Source organism: Hyla sarda, chromosome 1 (genome assembly GCF_029499605.1).
Source record: "Hyla sarda isolate aHylSar1 chromosome 1, aHylSar1.hap1, whole genome shotgun sequence".
NCBI classification, from domain to species: domain Eukaryota; kingdom Metazoa; phylum Chordata; class Amphibia; order Anura; family Hylidae; genus Hyla; species Hyla sarda.
Genome location: NC_079189.1, coordinates 396,804,625 through 396,818,728, shown reverse-complemented (window position 1 = coordinate 396,818,728; position 14,104 = coordinate 396,804,625).

The following is a 14,104-nucleotide window of genomic DNA, read 5'->3' as shown; positions in this document are numbered from 1 at the left end:
GACAAACTGGGAGTTGTAGTTTTGCTAATGCTAGGGGAGATGTGAGCAGACACCATAACTAGGGAGGGGGTGGAGACCTGCACAGTGAGGCCACACCCCCTCCCTTTGAGAGGAATTCAGACTAGTGAGCTATATTAAAAGTGTAATAAAAAAAAATAAAGGTGCTAGACACACACAAATTAGATGTACATTGTCCGGATTAGGTACTGAGTGATAAATAAAAGTTTTTTGTTGGATCTAACAGGTACGCTTTAAGTGAACTCTACATTGCAGAAATATTGTGCATGTCTGAAGATCACTTCCATGTGCACCCTTTCCCTTGCTGTTCCCAACAGTTATGTATATAAACATATATTCATTTGTGCAACCCTATGATGGTTGGCACAAAGGAGTGGGTAGGTGTGAATGCGATGCTACATTTTTTTTTCTTGTTACATATGAATCAATACAAAGAAAAAATCTAAGGTAACTAAAGGTAAAATAAATCTATAGCAGCGTGGGCAAGTTTGTGATTTGCACCAAGTTTTTAAAAGGGGTCTACCTATTATTAATAAACATAACAAATTGTTTTACATATCTGGCAATGAGGAAATCTGTATCTGATATTTTTGTTCTTCAAATTTGTCAAAATTGGAATATTGAATATTTCCCTTCATACATCACTTGTCAACATTATGCACACTTTAGTGGTACAGTTCACGCTAAAACATTGGGCAAACGTTTAAAGGTAATCGGTCACTAGTGTCACCTGCACTAACCTGTTGGTACAGACAAGTAGTGCAGGTAACACTGACCAACCATACTTACCAATCCTCGCTCCATGCTCCCATCTTCCTCTGTATCTTCCGTATCTGGGCCGACTTTGAGCATGAGCGGAGCTTTCTGATGTCACCGCTGCCACCCATGCTCCATCGGCCCCAATACGTTGGAAGAGAACAGGAGCACGGGGTGAGGACCGGTAAGTATGGTTATCAGTTCCGGTGACACTGATGATAGATTTTCTATGAAGATAATAAAAACTTGAAAAAAAGCACATACAGGACTTCTAGACTGAGCAACAAGATTCTCTGGTCTATTGACCACATAAAACTTTCTAAGTGTCCTGTGTAGAGACAACTGGGTACTTCTCACCACCTACCCAGTACCATCCCTACAGTGTAGCAGTGTGGAGGCAGCATCATGCTGAGGAGGGGTTTTTCGGCTGCTGGGACAAGGAAACAAGCCAGGGTTAAAGTAAAGATGACTAAATCAAAGTATAGAAAGAGTCTTAATGAAAACTTGATCAGATTTTTTAAAAGGCCTCTGAAAAATACAATATGGTTTCTATGGGCAACTGGTCAACTTTTCCTTTACACCGGATTTGATGAATCTCCCCCAAAGAACCTAAGCACATAGGGGGAGATTTATCAATACCTGTCCAGAGGAAAAGTTCAATCAGATTGCTTCTTTCATTTTGCAGAGGCCTTGTTAAAAATGAAAGAAGCTAGCTGATTGGTTGGTTGTTATGGGCAACTAGGCAACTTTTCCTCTGGACAGGTTTGGATCTCCTCAATAGACAACACTGGACAACTGTGACTGTCCTTGAGTGGCCTAGCCAGAGCCCTGACTTGAGCCCAGTTGAACATCTCTGGGAAGACATGAAAATGGCTTTCACTGACATTCCCACCTAACCTCAGAGAGCTGGAGAAGAGCTTCAGAGGAGAATGGCAGAAATCCCCATATCCAGGTGTGTAAACCTTGTGGAATCATACCCAAGAAGACTGAAGGCTGTAATCGCTGCCAAAGTCGCTTCATCTAAGTACTGAGTAAAGGGTCTGAATACTTAGTGGGACAAAAAAGTATTTAGTCAGTCACCAATTGTGCAAGTTCTCCCACTTAAAAAGATGAGGCCTGTCATTTTCATCATAGGTATACCTCAACTATGAGAGACATAATGAGAAAATAAAAATCCATAAAATCACTGATTTTTAAAGAATTTATTTGCAAATTATCGTGGAAAATAATTATTTGGTCCCCTACAAGCAAGATTTGTGACTCTCACAGACCTGTAACTTCTCCAAGAGTCTCCTCTGTCCTCCACTCATTACCTGTATTAATGGCATCTGTTTGACCTTGTTATCAGTATAAAAGACGCCTGTCCACAACCTCATACAGTCACACACCAAACTCCACTAAGGCCAAGACCAAAGAGCTGTTGAAGGACACCAGAAACAAAACTGTAGACTTGCAGCAGGCTGGGAAGACTGAATCTGCAATAGGCAAGCAGCTTGTGTGAAGAAATCAACTGTGGGAACAATTATTAGAAAATGGAAGACATAAAAGGCCACTGATAATCTCCCTCAATCTAGGGCTCCACACAAGATCTCACCCTGTGGTGTCAAAATGATCACAAGAACGGTGAGCAAAAATCCCAGAACCACACGGGGAGACCTAGTGAATGACCTGCAGAGAGCTGGGACCAAAGTAACAAAGGCTACCATCAGTAACACACTACGCCGCCAGTGACTCAAATCAAAGAGTGCCAGACATGTCCCCCTGCTTAAGCAAGTACATGTCCAGGACCCTCGAAATTTGCTAGAGAGCATTTGGATGATCCAGAAGAGTATTGGGAGAATGTCATATGGCCATATGAAACCAAAGTAGAACACCAAGTAGCATCCAAAGAACACCATACCTACTGTGAAGTATGGGGGTGGAGACATCAGTCTTTAGGGCTGTTTTTCTGTTAAGGGACCAGGACGACTGATCCGTATAAAGGAAAGAATGAATGGGGCCACGTATCGTGAGAGTTTGAGTGAAAACCTCCTTCCATCAGCAAGGGCATTGAAGATGAAACGTGGCTGTGTCTTTCAGCATGACAATGATCCCAAACACATCGCCAAGGCAGCAGAGGAGTGGTTTCGTAAGAAGCATTTCAAGGTCCAGGATTGGCCTAGCCAGTCTCCAGATCTCAACCCCATAGAAAACCGTTGGAGGGAGTTGAAAGTCAATGTTGCCTAGCGACAGCCCCAAAATATCACTGCTGTAGAGGAGATCTGGATGGAGGAATTGGCCAAAATACCAGCAACAGTGTGTGAATACCTTGTGAAGACTTACAGAAAACGTTTGGCCTCTGTCGTTGCCAACAAAGGGTATATAACAAATTACTGAATTGAACTTTTACCATAATTTGCTAATTCTTTAAAAATCAGATAATGTGATTTTATGAATTTTTTCTTTCTCATTATGTCTCTCATAGTTGAGGTATACCTATGATGAAAATTACAGGCCTCTCTCATCTTTTTAAGTGGGAGAACTTGCACAATTGCTGGCTGGCTATATACTTTTTTGCCCCACCGTATGTAAATGTAATATTTTAGTTTTTACTTTTCAATAAATTAATGATTTCTAAAATTTTGTTTTCACCGTGTCATTATGGGCTATTAAGGGTACAGTCCCATGTACTGCTTATGCAGCGTATTTCACGCTGCGCAGCAGAAAATATGCTGAGTGATCCCTGATCAACATACACATATCCGGCAGCAGCCGTGTGTGTGTGCAGTGCGTTTTGGAGGTGAGGCCGTGCGTCATAGTCACCCTGGCACGCGGCTCTGCCTCCAAAACTCACTGCACACACAGGACTGCTGCCGGATAGTCCTGTGTGTATGGTGATCGGTGATTGCGCAGTGTGAAAGGAAAGTGTGGGACCGTACCTAAAGGGGGTATTCTCCCAACTCAAAGATCCTATGTAAGCTTATAGTACATGTCAGAATACACATTTATGCAAATAGTTATAATTGCCATTGGTATTTATCCTATTTAACAATGGTCATAATGAACTTGAAACCCAAAGTAAAAAGCGACCTTGTCTGGTGATGCAGAATGTCTGTTAAATAAGACATGGTAGTTGTGTATCCAGAATGGCAGCAGACCAGAGTGTTGGATATGGTATATATAGCAATTGTAATAATAGTATGTTAGAGATGGTTGGGTGGTTTGGTCCCAATACGTAGATGCAAAAGTGTGGGTGATTTAAAATACTGTTTGACCTGGTACATTATGCATGATGATAATCTTCTAAATATTAGTAGTAGTACAGTAGTAGTGAAAACATCCACAGTGTAATGGCTGATGATTCATTGTCCTTTATAGTTTATTATTTGGAGCCCTCCAAATGCATAGTCTGCTTATGGCTTTGCTGGATATGCACAGCGCTGTGCTGAGTAGTGCTTGTGACTGGTTCCAATGTATCTTCAAAGGTGAACTCGGAGATACACCTATTTTTTTGCAAACTTTCCCAGGCTGCCAGCATTTAAAAACAGACAGGACTTAACTGCCGCTGCACCCCCGATGCCTCTGTATCCCGCTCTGGCCTTGCAGCAATCGTCTTTCTTGTTGCTGGTGGTCGTCACACTTCGGCTCAGCTAATCGCTGGCTGCAGCAATGTCTTCCAGGAAGAAGACCGGGGCTGAATATGTCACACTGCCGCTCAACCTATTGTTGGGTGAGGAGGGACAATGCAGAGACAGGATAATGCGATTACCTGAGCTGCATTGTACGGATTGACCACCGGTAACCAGAAAGAGGATTGCTGTGAAGGCTCGAACGAGATCCTGAATGCACCAGGGGAGCAGCGACAGGTAAGTCTTGTTTGTGTTTTTAAATGCCAGCAGCCTGGTAGTTCTGTCACAATGAAGATACTGCTCTATCTGCTTGCAGATGAATATTTAGTTTTGAGAAAAAGATTCAGTATAACACTCATTTAAATCCCTGCCTTTTCTGGGCTTAGTGCGCAGTTTAGCATCTTCAATGTGATAGGAGGTTTATTTTGAGCTGTTATACATCTTATGTTGACAACTTTCTCCACACTTCTACAATCTCGGTGATCAACACTCCTACATTACTGAGCATTCTCAAGGCTGGATCAGTTATGTGGCCTTAAAGGGGTACTCCTATAAAAACATCTTATCCCCTATCCAAAGCTGGGGACTCCCCCCGATCTTCGCTGCGGCACTCCTATCATTCAATGCACACAGTGAACTCCGTTCTGTGCCTCCTCCATTCACGTCTATGGGAGGAAGCGTGATGACTATGTACTAGCCGTCACACCCCCTCCCATAGACATAAATGGAGGGCCATGGCGTGACATCACGAACGCGGCCCAGAGATTGTGGGGGTCCCCAGCGGCGGGACCCCTGCAATATTGCATCTTATCCCCTATCCTTTGGCTAGGGGATAAGATGTTTTCAGTGGAGTACCTTTTAAACTTCTTGAGTATCAGCTGCACATCAATGATAGTGAGCCCTGGGGCCCTAAAGGGCCTTTAGCTTCTCTGTACCACCCACCCCTCCCTTTTCTTATCCCACTGTAGTCCAGGTTCATGTCCTTATTATTCTTTGTCATCTATGTCATCTTTATGCTCAAGATGTCTTGTCCTTCTGAACCATTTCATTTCTTCTGATATTCATAATGTTTGATTTTGTAATTGGATGAGACACTTTATATTACACATCAGTACTTTATGCCATGATGTCTATATGCTTTGTTAATTTTGTTCATTACTTTGAATAATAATAATCAACCTAATTGAACTATAAACGTATTGCCTCCATTTGTTCAAGTAAAAAATGGAATTAGGCTCTTCATTTACTGTCATGTATACCGTATATGCCGGCGTATAAGACGACTTGGCGTATAAGACGACCGCGAACTTTTATAGTTAAAATATAGAGTTTGGGATATACTCGCCATATAAGACTACCCCTCCTACCGCGATGTACGGTACCTTGTAGTTCCCCCCACATTAGGTAGGCATCATGTTCCCCCACATTAGGTAGGCAGTATAGTTCCCCCCACATTAAGTTGGCAGTTCCCCCACATTAGGTTGCCAGTTCCCCCACATTAGATTGCCAGCTCCCCCACATTAGGTCGGCAGTTCCCCCACAATAGTAGGCAGCTCCCCCACAATAGGTCGGGAGTTACCCCACATTAGGTCAGCAGTTACCCCACATTAGTAGGCAGCTCCCCCACATTAGTAGCAGTTCCCCCACAATAGTAGGCAGATCCCCCCACATTTGTAGGCAGCTCCCCCCCACATTAGGTCAGCAGTTCCCCCACAATAGTAGGCAGCTCCCCCCACATTTGTAGGCAATTCCCCCACATTAGGTCAGCATTTCACCCACATTTGTAGGCAGCTCCCCCCACATTTGTAGGCAGCTCCCCCACAATAGTAGGCAGCTCCCCCACATTTGTAGGCAGCTCCCCCACAATAGTAGGCAGCTCCCCCCACATTTGTAGGCAGCTCTTCCCACATTAGGTCAGCAGTTCCCCCACAATAGTAGGCAGCTCCCCCCACATTAGATTGGCAGCTCGCCCCAACAGACATACAGCTTCCAGCCATATACAGTGTATGGCTGGAGGCTGTATGTCTGTACTGCCCCCACAGTGTTCCGATCACCACTCCTTCGGCCCGGGTCACCATCTACTGCTATGGCCTATGGACCACGGCTAAGATAGCACGGCCGGTCACTCACCAGGCCCCGGTCGGCGGGCATCCTCCTGCGGTCCTCCTGGTCCTGCGCTCCTCTGCCTCTATGGTTGTAGGCACGTGACGTCACTGACGTCCCGTGCGTACAACCATAGAGACGGAGGACCGGACCGCAGGAGGACCGAAGGGGGATCGCAGGAGGACATGGTAAGTGACCGGCAAGTGACATGGTAAGTGAATGGTAAGTGACCGGCAGACATCGTTATGTTCTGAAAACATTTTTCGGGACATAGGGATGTCCGGCATAGGAATACTTATGATTATCTGCCCGGGCCGGCTCCCATGTGTGGCTGCAGGCGGGGGCCGGCCAGAGCAAGTAAAAACTAATACTGTATACTAAAAACCAGGGGGCCTCCAGCTGTTGTAAAACTACAACTCCCAGCATGCCCGGACAGCCTTTGCCATGCTGGGAGTTGTAGTTTCACAACAGCTGGAGGCACCCTGGTTTTTAATATACAGTATTAGTTTTTACTTGCTCTGGCCGGCCCCCGCCTGCAGCCACACACGGGAGGTGGCCCGGGCAGATAATCAGAAGTTTTCCTATCCCGGACCTCAATACCCGGCCTTTAAGACGACCCCCCACTTTTCAGAAGAAAATTTGGGGTTAAAAAGTCGTCTTATACGCCGGGATGTACGGTACTAGGAAATCTCCCAGTGTATATAGTAGATGTATGCATAGATCCACATTATTTAAAGTGCAACTGTCATGAAATCTTGGTGCAATAACCTGAACACAGCCTTTGTACTGTGTGCAGGTGGTGTGTATAGCTATATTTTTACCTGAAATTTGCAGGCTTTCATGATGCCAAAAAAATACTTTTATTCAAAGCCACTGATGGTCGGATACCACCACGCCCACCCCCATGCCTACCCTGTATGTCAGCACTGGGACCGCTGTGTGATTGACACACAGGTCCCAGCGCATGCGCCCTTCAGCATGCACCCTTCAGCTGGGGCCCCCCATGATCTTGCACACCGCACCCCGTTAAAATCAGTCCCCGGAGCATGTTCACTCCGGGTCTGATTACTGTCGATCACGGGGCCGGAGCATTGTGACATCACGGCTCCGCCCCCGTGTGATGTCATGCTCCGCCCCCTCAATGCAAGCCTATGGGAGGGGGCGTGACAGCTGTCATGCCCCCTCCCATAGACTTACATTGAGGGGGCGGGGCTTTACGTCACATGGGGGGTGGAGTCGTGACGTCACGATCTTCCATTCCCGTGGTCGGGAGCCAGAACCTCCAGCGCTGCCGGATGCAGATACAGGTGGGTGCTGCATGCCAAATTGCGGGGGTCCCCAGCGGCGGGACCCCCGTGATCAGATATCTTATCCCCTATCCTTTGGAGAGGGGATAAGATGTCTAAGCACCGGAGTACCCCTTTAACCTGCCACACAGAGAATTTTTTAAAAGCCTATAGCTTAGAAGTCTACTCACTAGCAACTTTACCCATCACCATATTATCCCAAGAACATACCTCAGCTATCTTAATAGCGACCCTAAATAGGGAATCACATTTTTCTACAATATGTTACATGACAAGACGTCAATCTGTAAGCATTATTTTATGACCAAACGGGAGTCTGATCTCCAAAAGGAATTCTCTTCTACTGCCCTTCATTTCATACACATACTCCTCCGCTCTACTAATCATCAGGAAGCTATAGCTAAAACAGTCTACAGATGGTATTATACACCCTCCAGACTTCATCAGTTGGATCCCTCCTCTTCAAATCTGTGTTGGCGTGGATGTGGGAGAGTGGAGACCCTGTATCACACAATTTGGGAGTGCCCATGTTTAGCTACTCTTTGGCAGGGTATCATGCTATTGACTCGCCGACTGATGCCTACTCAAACCGATCTTCGCCCTGAAACTGTTCTGTTGTTGATTGATCTTGATGACTTTGCCCTTGAAGTACGATCCCCACTAGCTCATATATACATGTCAGCCAAATTGCTACTTACCAGGTTATGGAAAACGACTCTCTCTGTGAAATTATTAATCTAGATAATCTGACTTGTGTCTACAAAAGAGCTTACTCCCTTGCTCAACATACACACGTTAAATTTCTCAAACAGTGGAATTCATGGATATCCAGACCTCACTACCCCAAAAGCCCATATCTAAAGGATACCTAGTTTGTGTGAATCTCTTTCCATGTTTTCCTTTCTTCCAATGCTCAATGTTGTCCTGTCCTATTGTGCCCCTTATATAACCTGCTCCCTTTCTTGTGTTACGTTACTCTTCTAATGCCTTAGTGTTGAAATATCTATGCAGTTGAATGATCACTAGTTCCTGTTTAATACACGCCATAAAGGCGAAAGTTATAACTTTGTACCTTGCTTTATTAACTTTATATGCTCTTTGTATCTCCTTGTACATTTATACTTGTACCTGTTCTTTGTTATATATTTAGAAAAAGAAACAGTGTAATGCCTGTCCTTAGTGTCATTTATACCTATGGAACTCTGCAAGGAACTCTTCAGGAAAAAAGCAACCATATTTTTTCTAATCCTTGATAACCCCTTCAAGGTTTATTTGCTTGGATTGTGGTTTATTGAAGCTGAGTTATGAAATAACTCCAGAAAAAAAATGATGCCAAAAAACGCTTATTTTTAGAAGACATGTTTTATTAAAGATCTGTAGTAGTGCTTTTTATTATTTTTCTTTTGCTCTTAAACAGACGTTAGCACCATACAACAGCAGCAAGTGCAGGTAGAGCCTGCAAATACTGGTAAATCTTAAAGTAGTACTCCACTGCCCCAGCGTTTGGAACATTTTGTTTCGAACGCTTGGAGCAGGCAGCGGGGGTCATCGCATCATGGCCACACCCCTCGTGCCACCCCGCCACGACCCCTCAATGCAAGTCTATGGGAAGGGGGCTTGCATTGAAGGGGCATGCCATATCATCATGACCTCCGCTGCACAGAGATCAGACATCTTATCTTCTATCCTTTAGATAGGGGATAAGATGTCTAGGGGCGGAGTACCCCTTTAAGAACTAGCCGTGGCCTCTAACACTCTTCTAAGAACCTTTTAAGTAATAGCAAAGGTTAAATATTGATATGGATAAAATAAGGTACAAAAAAAATTTCAGCTGCACTGAAAGTTCCCAAGAACACAGTGACCTCCAAAATTCTTAAATGGAAGAAGTTAAGAACAACCAGGACTACTAGAGCTAGCTGTCCCACCAAACTAAGTTATCAGGGGGGAAGGGCCTTAGTAAGATAGTTAGCCAAGAACCCAATGGTCAATCTGGAGAGTTCCAAAGATCCTGTATGCAGATGGGAAAAACATCCAGAAGATCAACCATCACTACAGCACTCAAAGTCAGAGGGTCCAAAAAGAAGCCTCTCCTCAGTAAACGACACATCAAAGCTTACCGGGAGTTTGAAAAAAGGCACCTAAAGGACTCTCGGACTGTGAGAAACAAAATTCTTTGTGTTGATGAAACCAAGAGTGAGCTTTTGGGCCTCAATTCTAAGCATCATGTCTGCTCATTACCTGCCCAATACCATTCCTACAGATTTTTCGTGCAACTTTTTGAAGGTGCTCTCCAAAGGCAGTTTTGTAAGCCAGCCTGGGTTGATGTTTATTTGTGATGTTTTCAACAGGTTTGTGAATTTTTGTGTGTCATTCACAAAAACTGAAAAGTCACCAAAAAAAAGTGCTTTGGCTTACGTGCAACATTTCTTGCACCAAATATAAGCAAAAAAAAGTCTCCAATGACCCAAAGTAACTAGCCAAAACAACTCAGTATTTGCTTAGGGACAACTCTGTCAATGTCTTTGAGTAGCCCAACTAGAGCTCCCTCTTGAACCTAATGAACATGTATGAAGAGACCTAAAAATAGCTTCTACCAACATCCCCATCCATCCGCAAAAGTCAACGGGAGTCACACAAATTGTGTAAAACAGCTGATTTGGCTGCTTTCAGCTTCCCAACCACATCCAGCAGCCTGTAGAGAGATGGGTTAGTTATTGTTCCCAGACAAATATTCACCTTTAAATGGGCACTGCCATTTGCAAAAAAATATATACTTAATGTAGGTAATAACATATTGGGGTAGATTTATCAAAACCTGTGTAAAAGAAAAGACCAGTTGCTCATAGCAACCAATCAGATTGCTTCTTTCATTTTTCTGAGGCCCTTTTCAAAATGAATGAACCAATCTGATTGGTTGCTATGGGCAACTTGTCAACTGGTCTGGGTTGGGGTGTCACAGAGTCCTGCTTGTCCCGCCAACACTTCCTGTATTTTGTCTCTGCTCAGAGACACAAAAGCGATAGCTGCAGGATCAAAACCAGTGCTGTGGAGTCGGAATCGAGGAGTCGGAGTCGGCAAACAATACACCGACTCCGACTCCTACTAAATAGTTACTGCAATGCCATCCACCCAAGTCAGTGTCGAAAGATTATTTTCAGCCCTAAAAATAATGAAGTCTGACTTAAGAGCCTCCATGAAAGAGGATCTGGCAGAGGCAATTCTCTTCCTTAGAACTCTACATTGAATTGATTTGCATTTACTAAGCCTATAACTACATTTCAAGATTAATATAAACCATTTCTAGGTTTTACAGATTTAGTTTTGGTTCATATAGATAAGCTTTGTTTTTGTTCTAAAACAACCAAAAGTCTCTATGACAATGCACCATTGCTCTCAGAGACGGCCGCCACTACCTTAGCGATGCTTCCTAAGAGACAACTACTTCTGCCCACGGTCCGGATGCACCACGGAGGTCCCTGGCTACCAATAATCTGTCCAACACTTTTGTATTATACTGGCATGTCATTCCTGCATGTCACCACATGGATTGTATTCTCATCTTGATTCTACTTGTCTTTATTCATGCTAATGTCAATTATTTGTTTTTTCTGCAAGTGATGCTTCATTCACTGCATTGTAGTTTGTCCCCTCTCCCTTATATGTACTGTATAGCACTATCACTGATCTGAAGAAGGGGGCGTTGTCTCCCGAAACACGTTATCCTGTTTACTTTGCTTTATTCTCAATAAAGCGGTCCAGCTTTGTTCCACATCACTTCTTTGGTCCGATCCTTCTTTTCCACACTGGAAACCACAGGATTTTTTTGCATCATTCCATGGTACTTCCTCCAGGTTTGGTAAGCCCTTTCCTGAATTCTTGGCTCGGCAGCTGTCTCCAGCATTGTTACCCCGGTTGGTGTTACCCCAGTTGTTACCCCGGTTGATACACAAGTTTTCCACTCGCTCCAGGTGAGCATCCATTACCTACGGGCAACCTGTGCCCACCTGCCTCTACTTCATCATTCCTTCTTTATTTGCGGTAACACACTAGGCGCCCCCCGCCGGTCTTTACTTTTCTCTTCAAATACATATTCTACAGACATGATGGGAGTTTTAGCTTTACAATAGCTGGACAACCAAGGTTATTGGTGGGGGTCCCAGAATTTGGACCTCCACCAAAAAAAATGGGCTGCTTATTCTAGAATGCCCGGGCCTATTTTTGATTCCAGTCCGGCCCTGCCTATAAGTCACTTATACCATTGTGTATTCTCTTGACTGTGTCCTATCAGTGCTGTAGTCACTGATATCTTTGTGACATGTATGTTGCCTTTCTTTTCTTCAAGGAATGTATAAAATACATTTGCATATTAATACAGAGGAGTTGTGGAGTCAGAAGTACAAAAAACTGAGGAGTCGGAATATTTATCTACCGACTCCCCAGCCCTGGTTCTGGAACAAGATAATATCTTAAAGAATATCATTCGCAAAGGCTGCAGGTTTTCAGCTAAATGTCTATCTAATTTACAATCCATTCTGGCACCTTCACATGTTTAGGAGAATAAAGCCAGGAATACCTGGCTTGACCTGAAAGGATGTGTGATAGCCCGGGGGATGTAGGGTATGGGGAGTGTAGCTGTGCGGTAATTAAAGGGTGCTTGTTAACCCTTGCTATTCGTGACGCCAGGGTGAGGGCTCCTCAATAATGCTTGTCCTACTGCCACCCTTCCCAAGAGCGATAGGGAGGTAGATAATAATAGAATGTCCACAACCGGAGAGTTTTCTGAAGCAGGTATAACTTTTACTGAAGATTTTCTGCAAGCTTCATAAATGTAACAGTCTCTATGCATACAACTGATTTCTCTGGAGATTGGCAAAGGTTGGGACTTTAGCTATTTAGAGTCTTTAAGTATTAGGCGCTGTTCCACTGGATTTAGGGGATTTAGTTGCGGTCCAGTAGTCACGCTAGCATTAGCGGGGGTAGTTTTGAACTCACGGTTTTAGTTCAGCTGAGGCCAATAGGTTTTGAGGCCTAGCATGTCTTTGAAAGTTGTGCAGATCCGTCCTGCTAGTCCAGCATCCACGAGAGCAGCAACCCAAGAGAGCGATAATTGGCTACAGCTCCCTTTAATGGGCAAGGGCTGGACTAGTGCTAATTGGTCCGTACTTGGGTCAATCACCATTTCAAAGAATTGTGGGTAACACGTGACCCAAGGACCTCCAAAGGTCTACAAACATACCATAGAGGATATTTAACATGGTCACATGACCGAAGGTCCTGCGACGCTAAACAAGGTAAATACTTTACATTATATTAGATATATACTATTATTAAATATATACATGTACTAGCATTAGAGAATTAGACTTAAGGAGAGGCGACAAGTTCCCACCTGAGGGACCCTACCTGAGCATAGTTACTCTGACTTTGGGGACCTCTACACTAGATACGGTATGCAATACGGTACCGGGCCACCACAGATGTTTTAAATGTGGTGGCAACCGTTGTGGTTGCTGTGCATTTATTAATCAAACCAAAGAAATAAATGCATTGCGGGCTCATTATACATCATTCCCTCTTTTATAAATTGCAAAACAACGTGGGCTATTTATTATATACACTGCGCTATTTGCAATTTAGGTTATGTGGGTTGCACAAGTAGACTTATCTAAGACAGATTAAAGGGGTACTCCGGTGGAAAACTTATTATTATTTTTTTTTAATCAACTGGTGCCAGAAAGTTAAACAGATTTGTAAATTATATAGAAATGTGTGCAGCTCACAAAACACAATCCGAGGATATAATTGTTTATAAGCCGAAACCCAACGGCCGGAATTATGAAAAATAATGTACAAAGTGTATAACCAATCCTCAAGGATTCTACCCTAAAAGGTACATAATGATATTTGAATAAAATAACATAGGATGCTATAAGTATAAGATTTTTATTCAATGCAAATATAAAATTGTGATGTAAAACAATAAAAATGCACTATATATCCTCTGGCATGCAATATAACAGGATGAAGAAAACCACTGGGCCCAAGTGGTAACACACCCCCTATACGTAAAGATCAAAATGTAAAATAATATCCAGCACTCTGGTGACCTTATTATATGTATGAGGTCTAATTGAAAAATTCCGGTCTGAAAGATTGATACAAGTCCTTTGTTGAGCAGTATTACAGTCTTTGCAAATAATAGCAAATGATATAAGATGTAACTTGTGACTAGTTATTGAAGTTACTTAATTGAGCTCATACAAATAATGCTGCTGGTAGTATCACTCACCCGCTCCTGTAGGACTCTGCGTA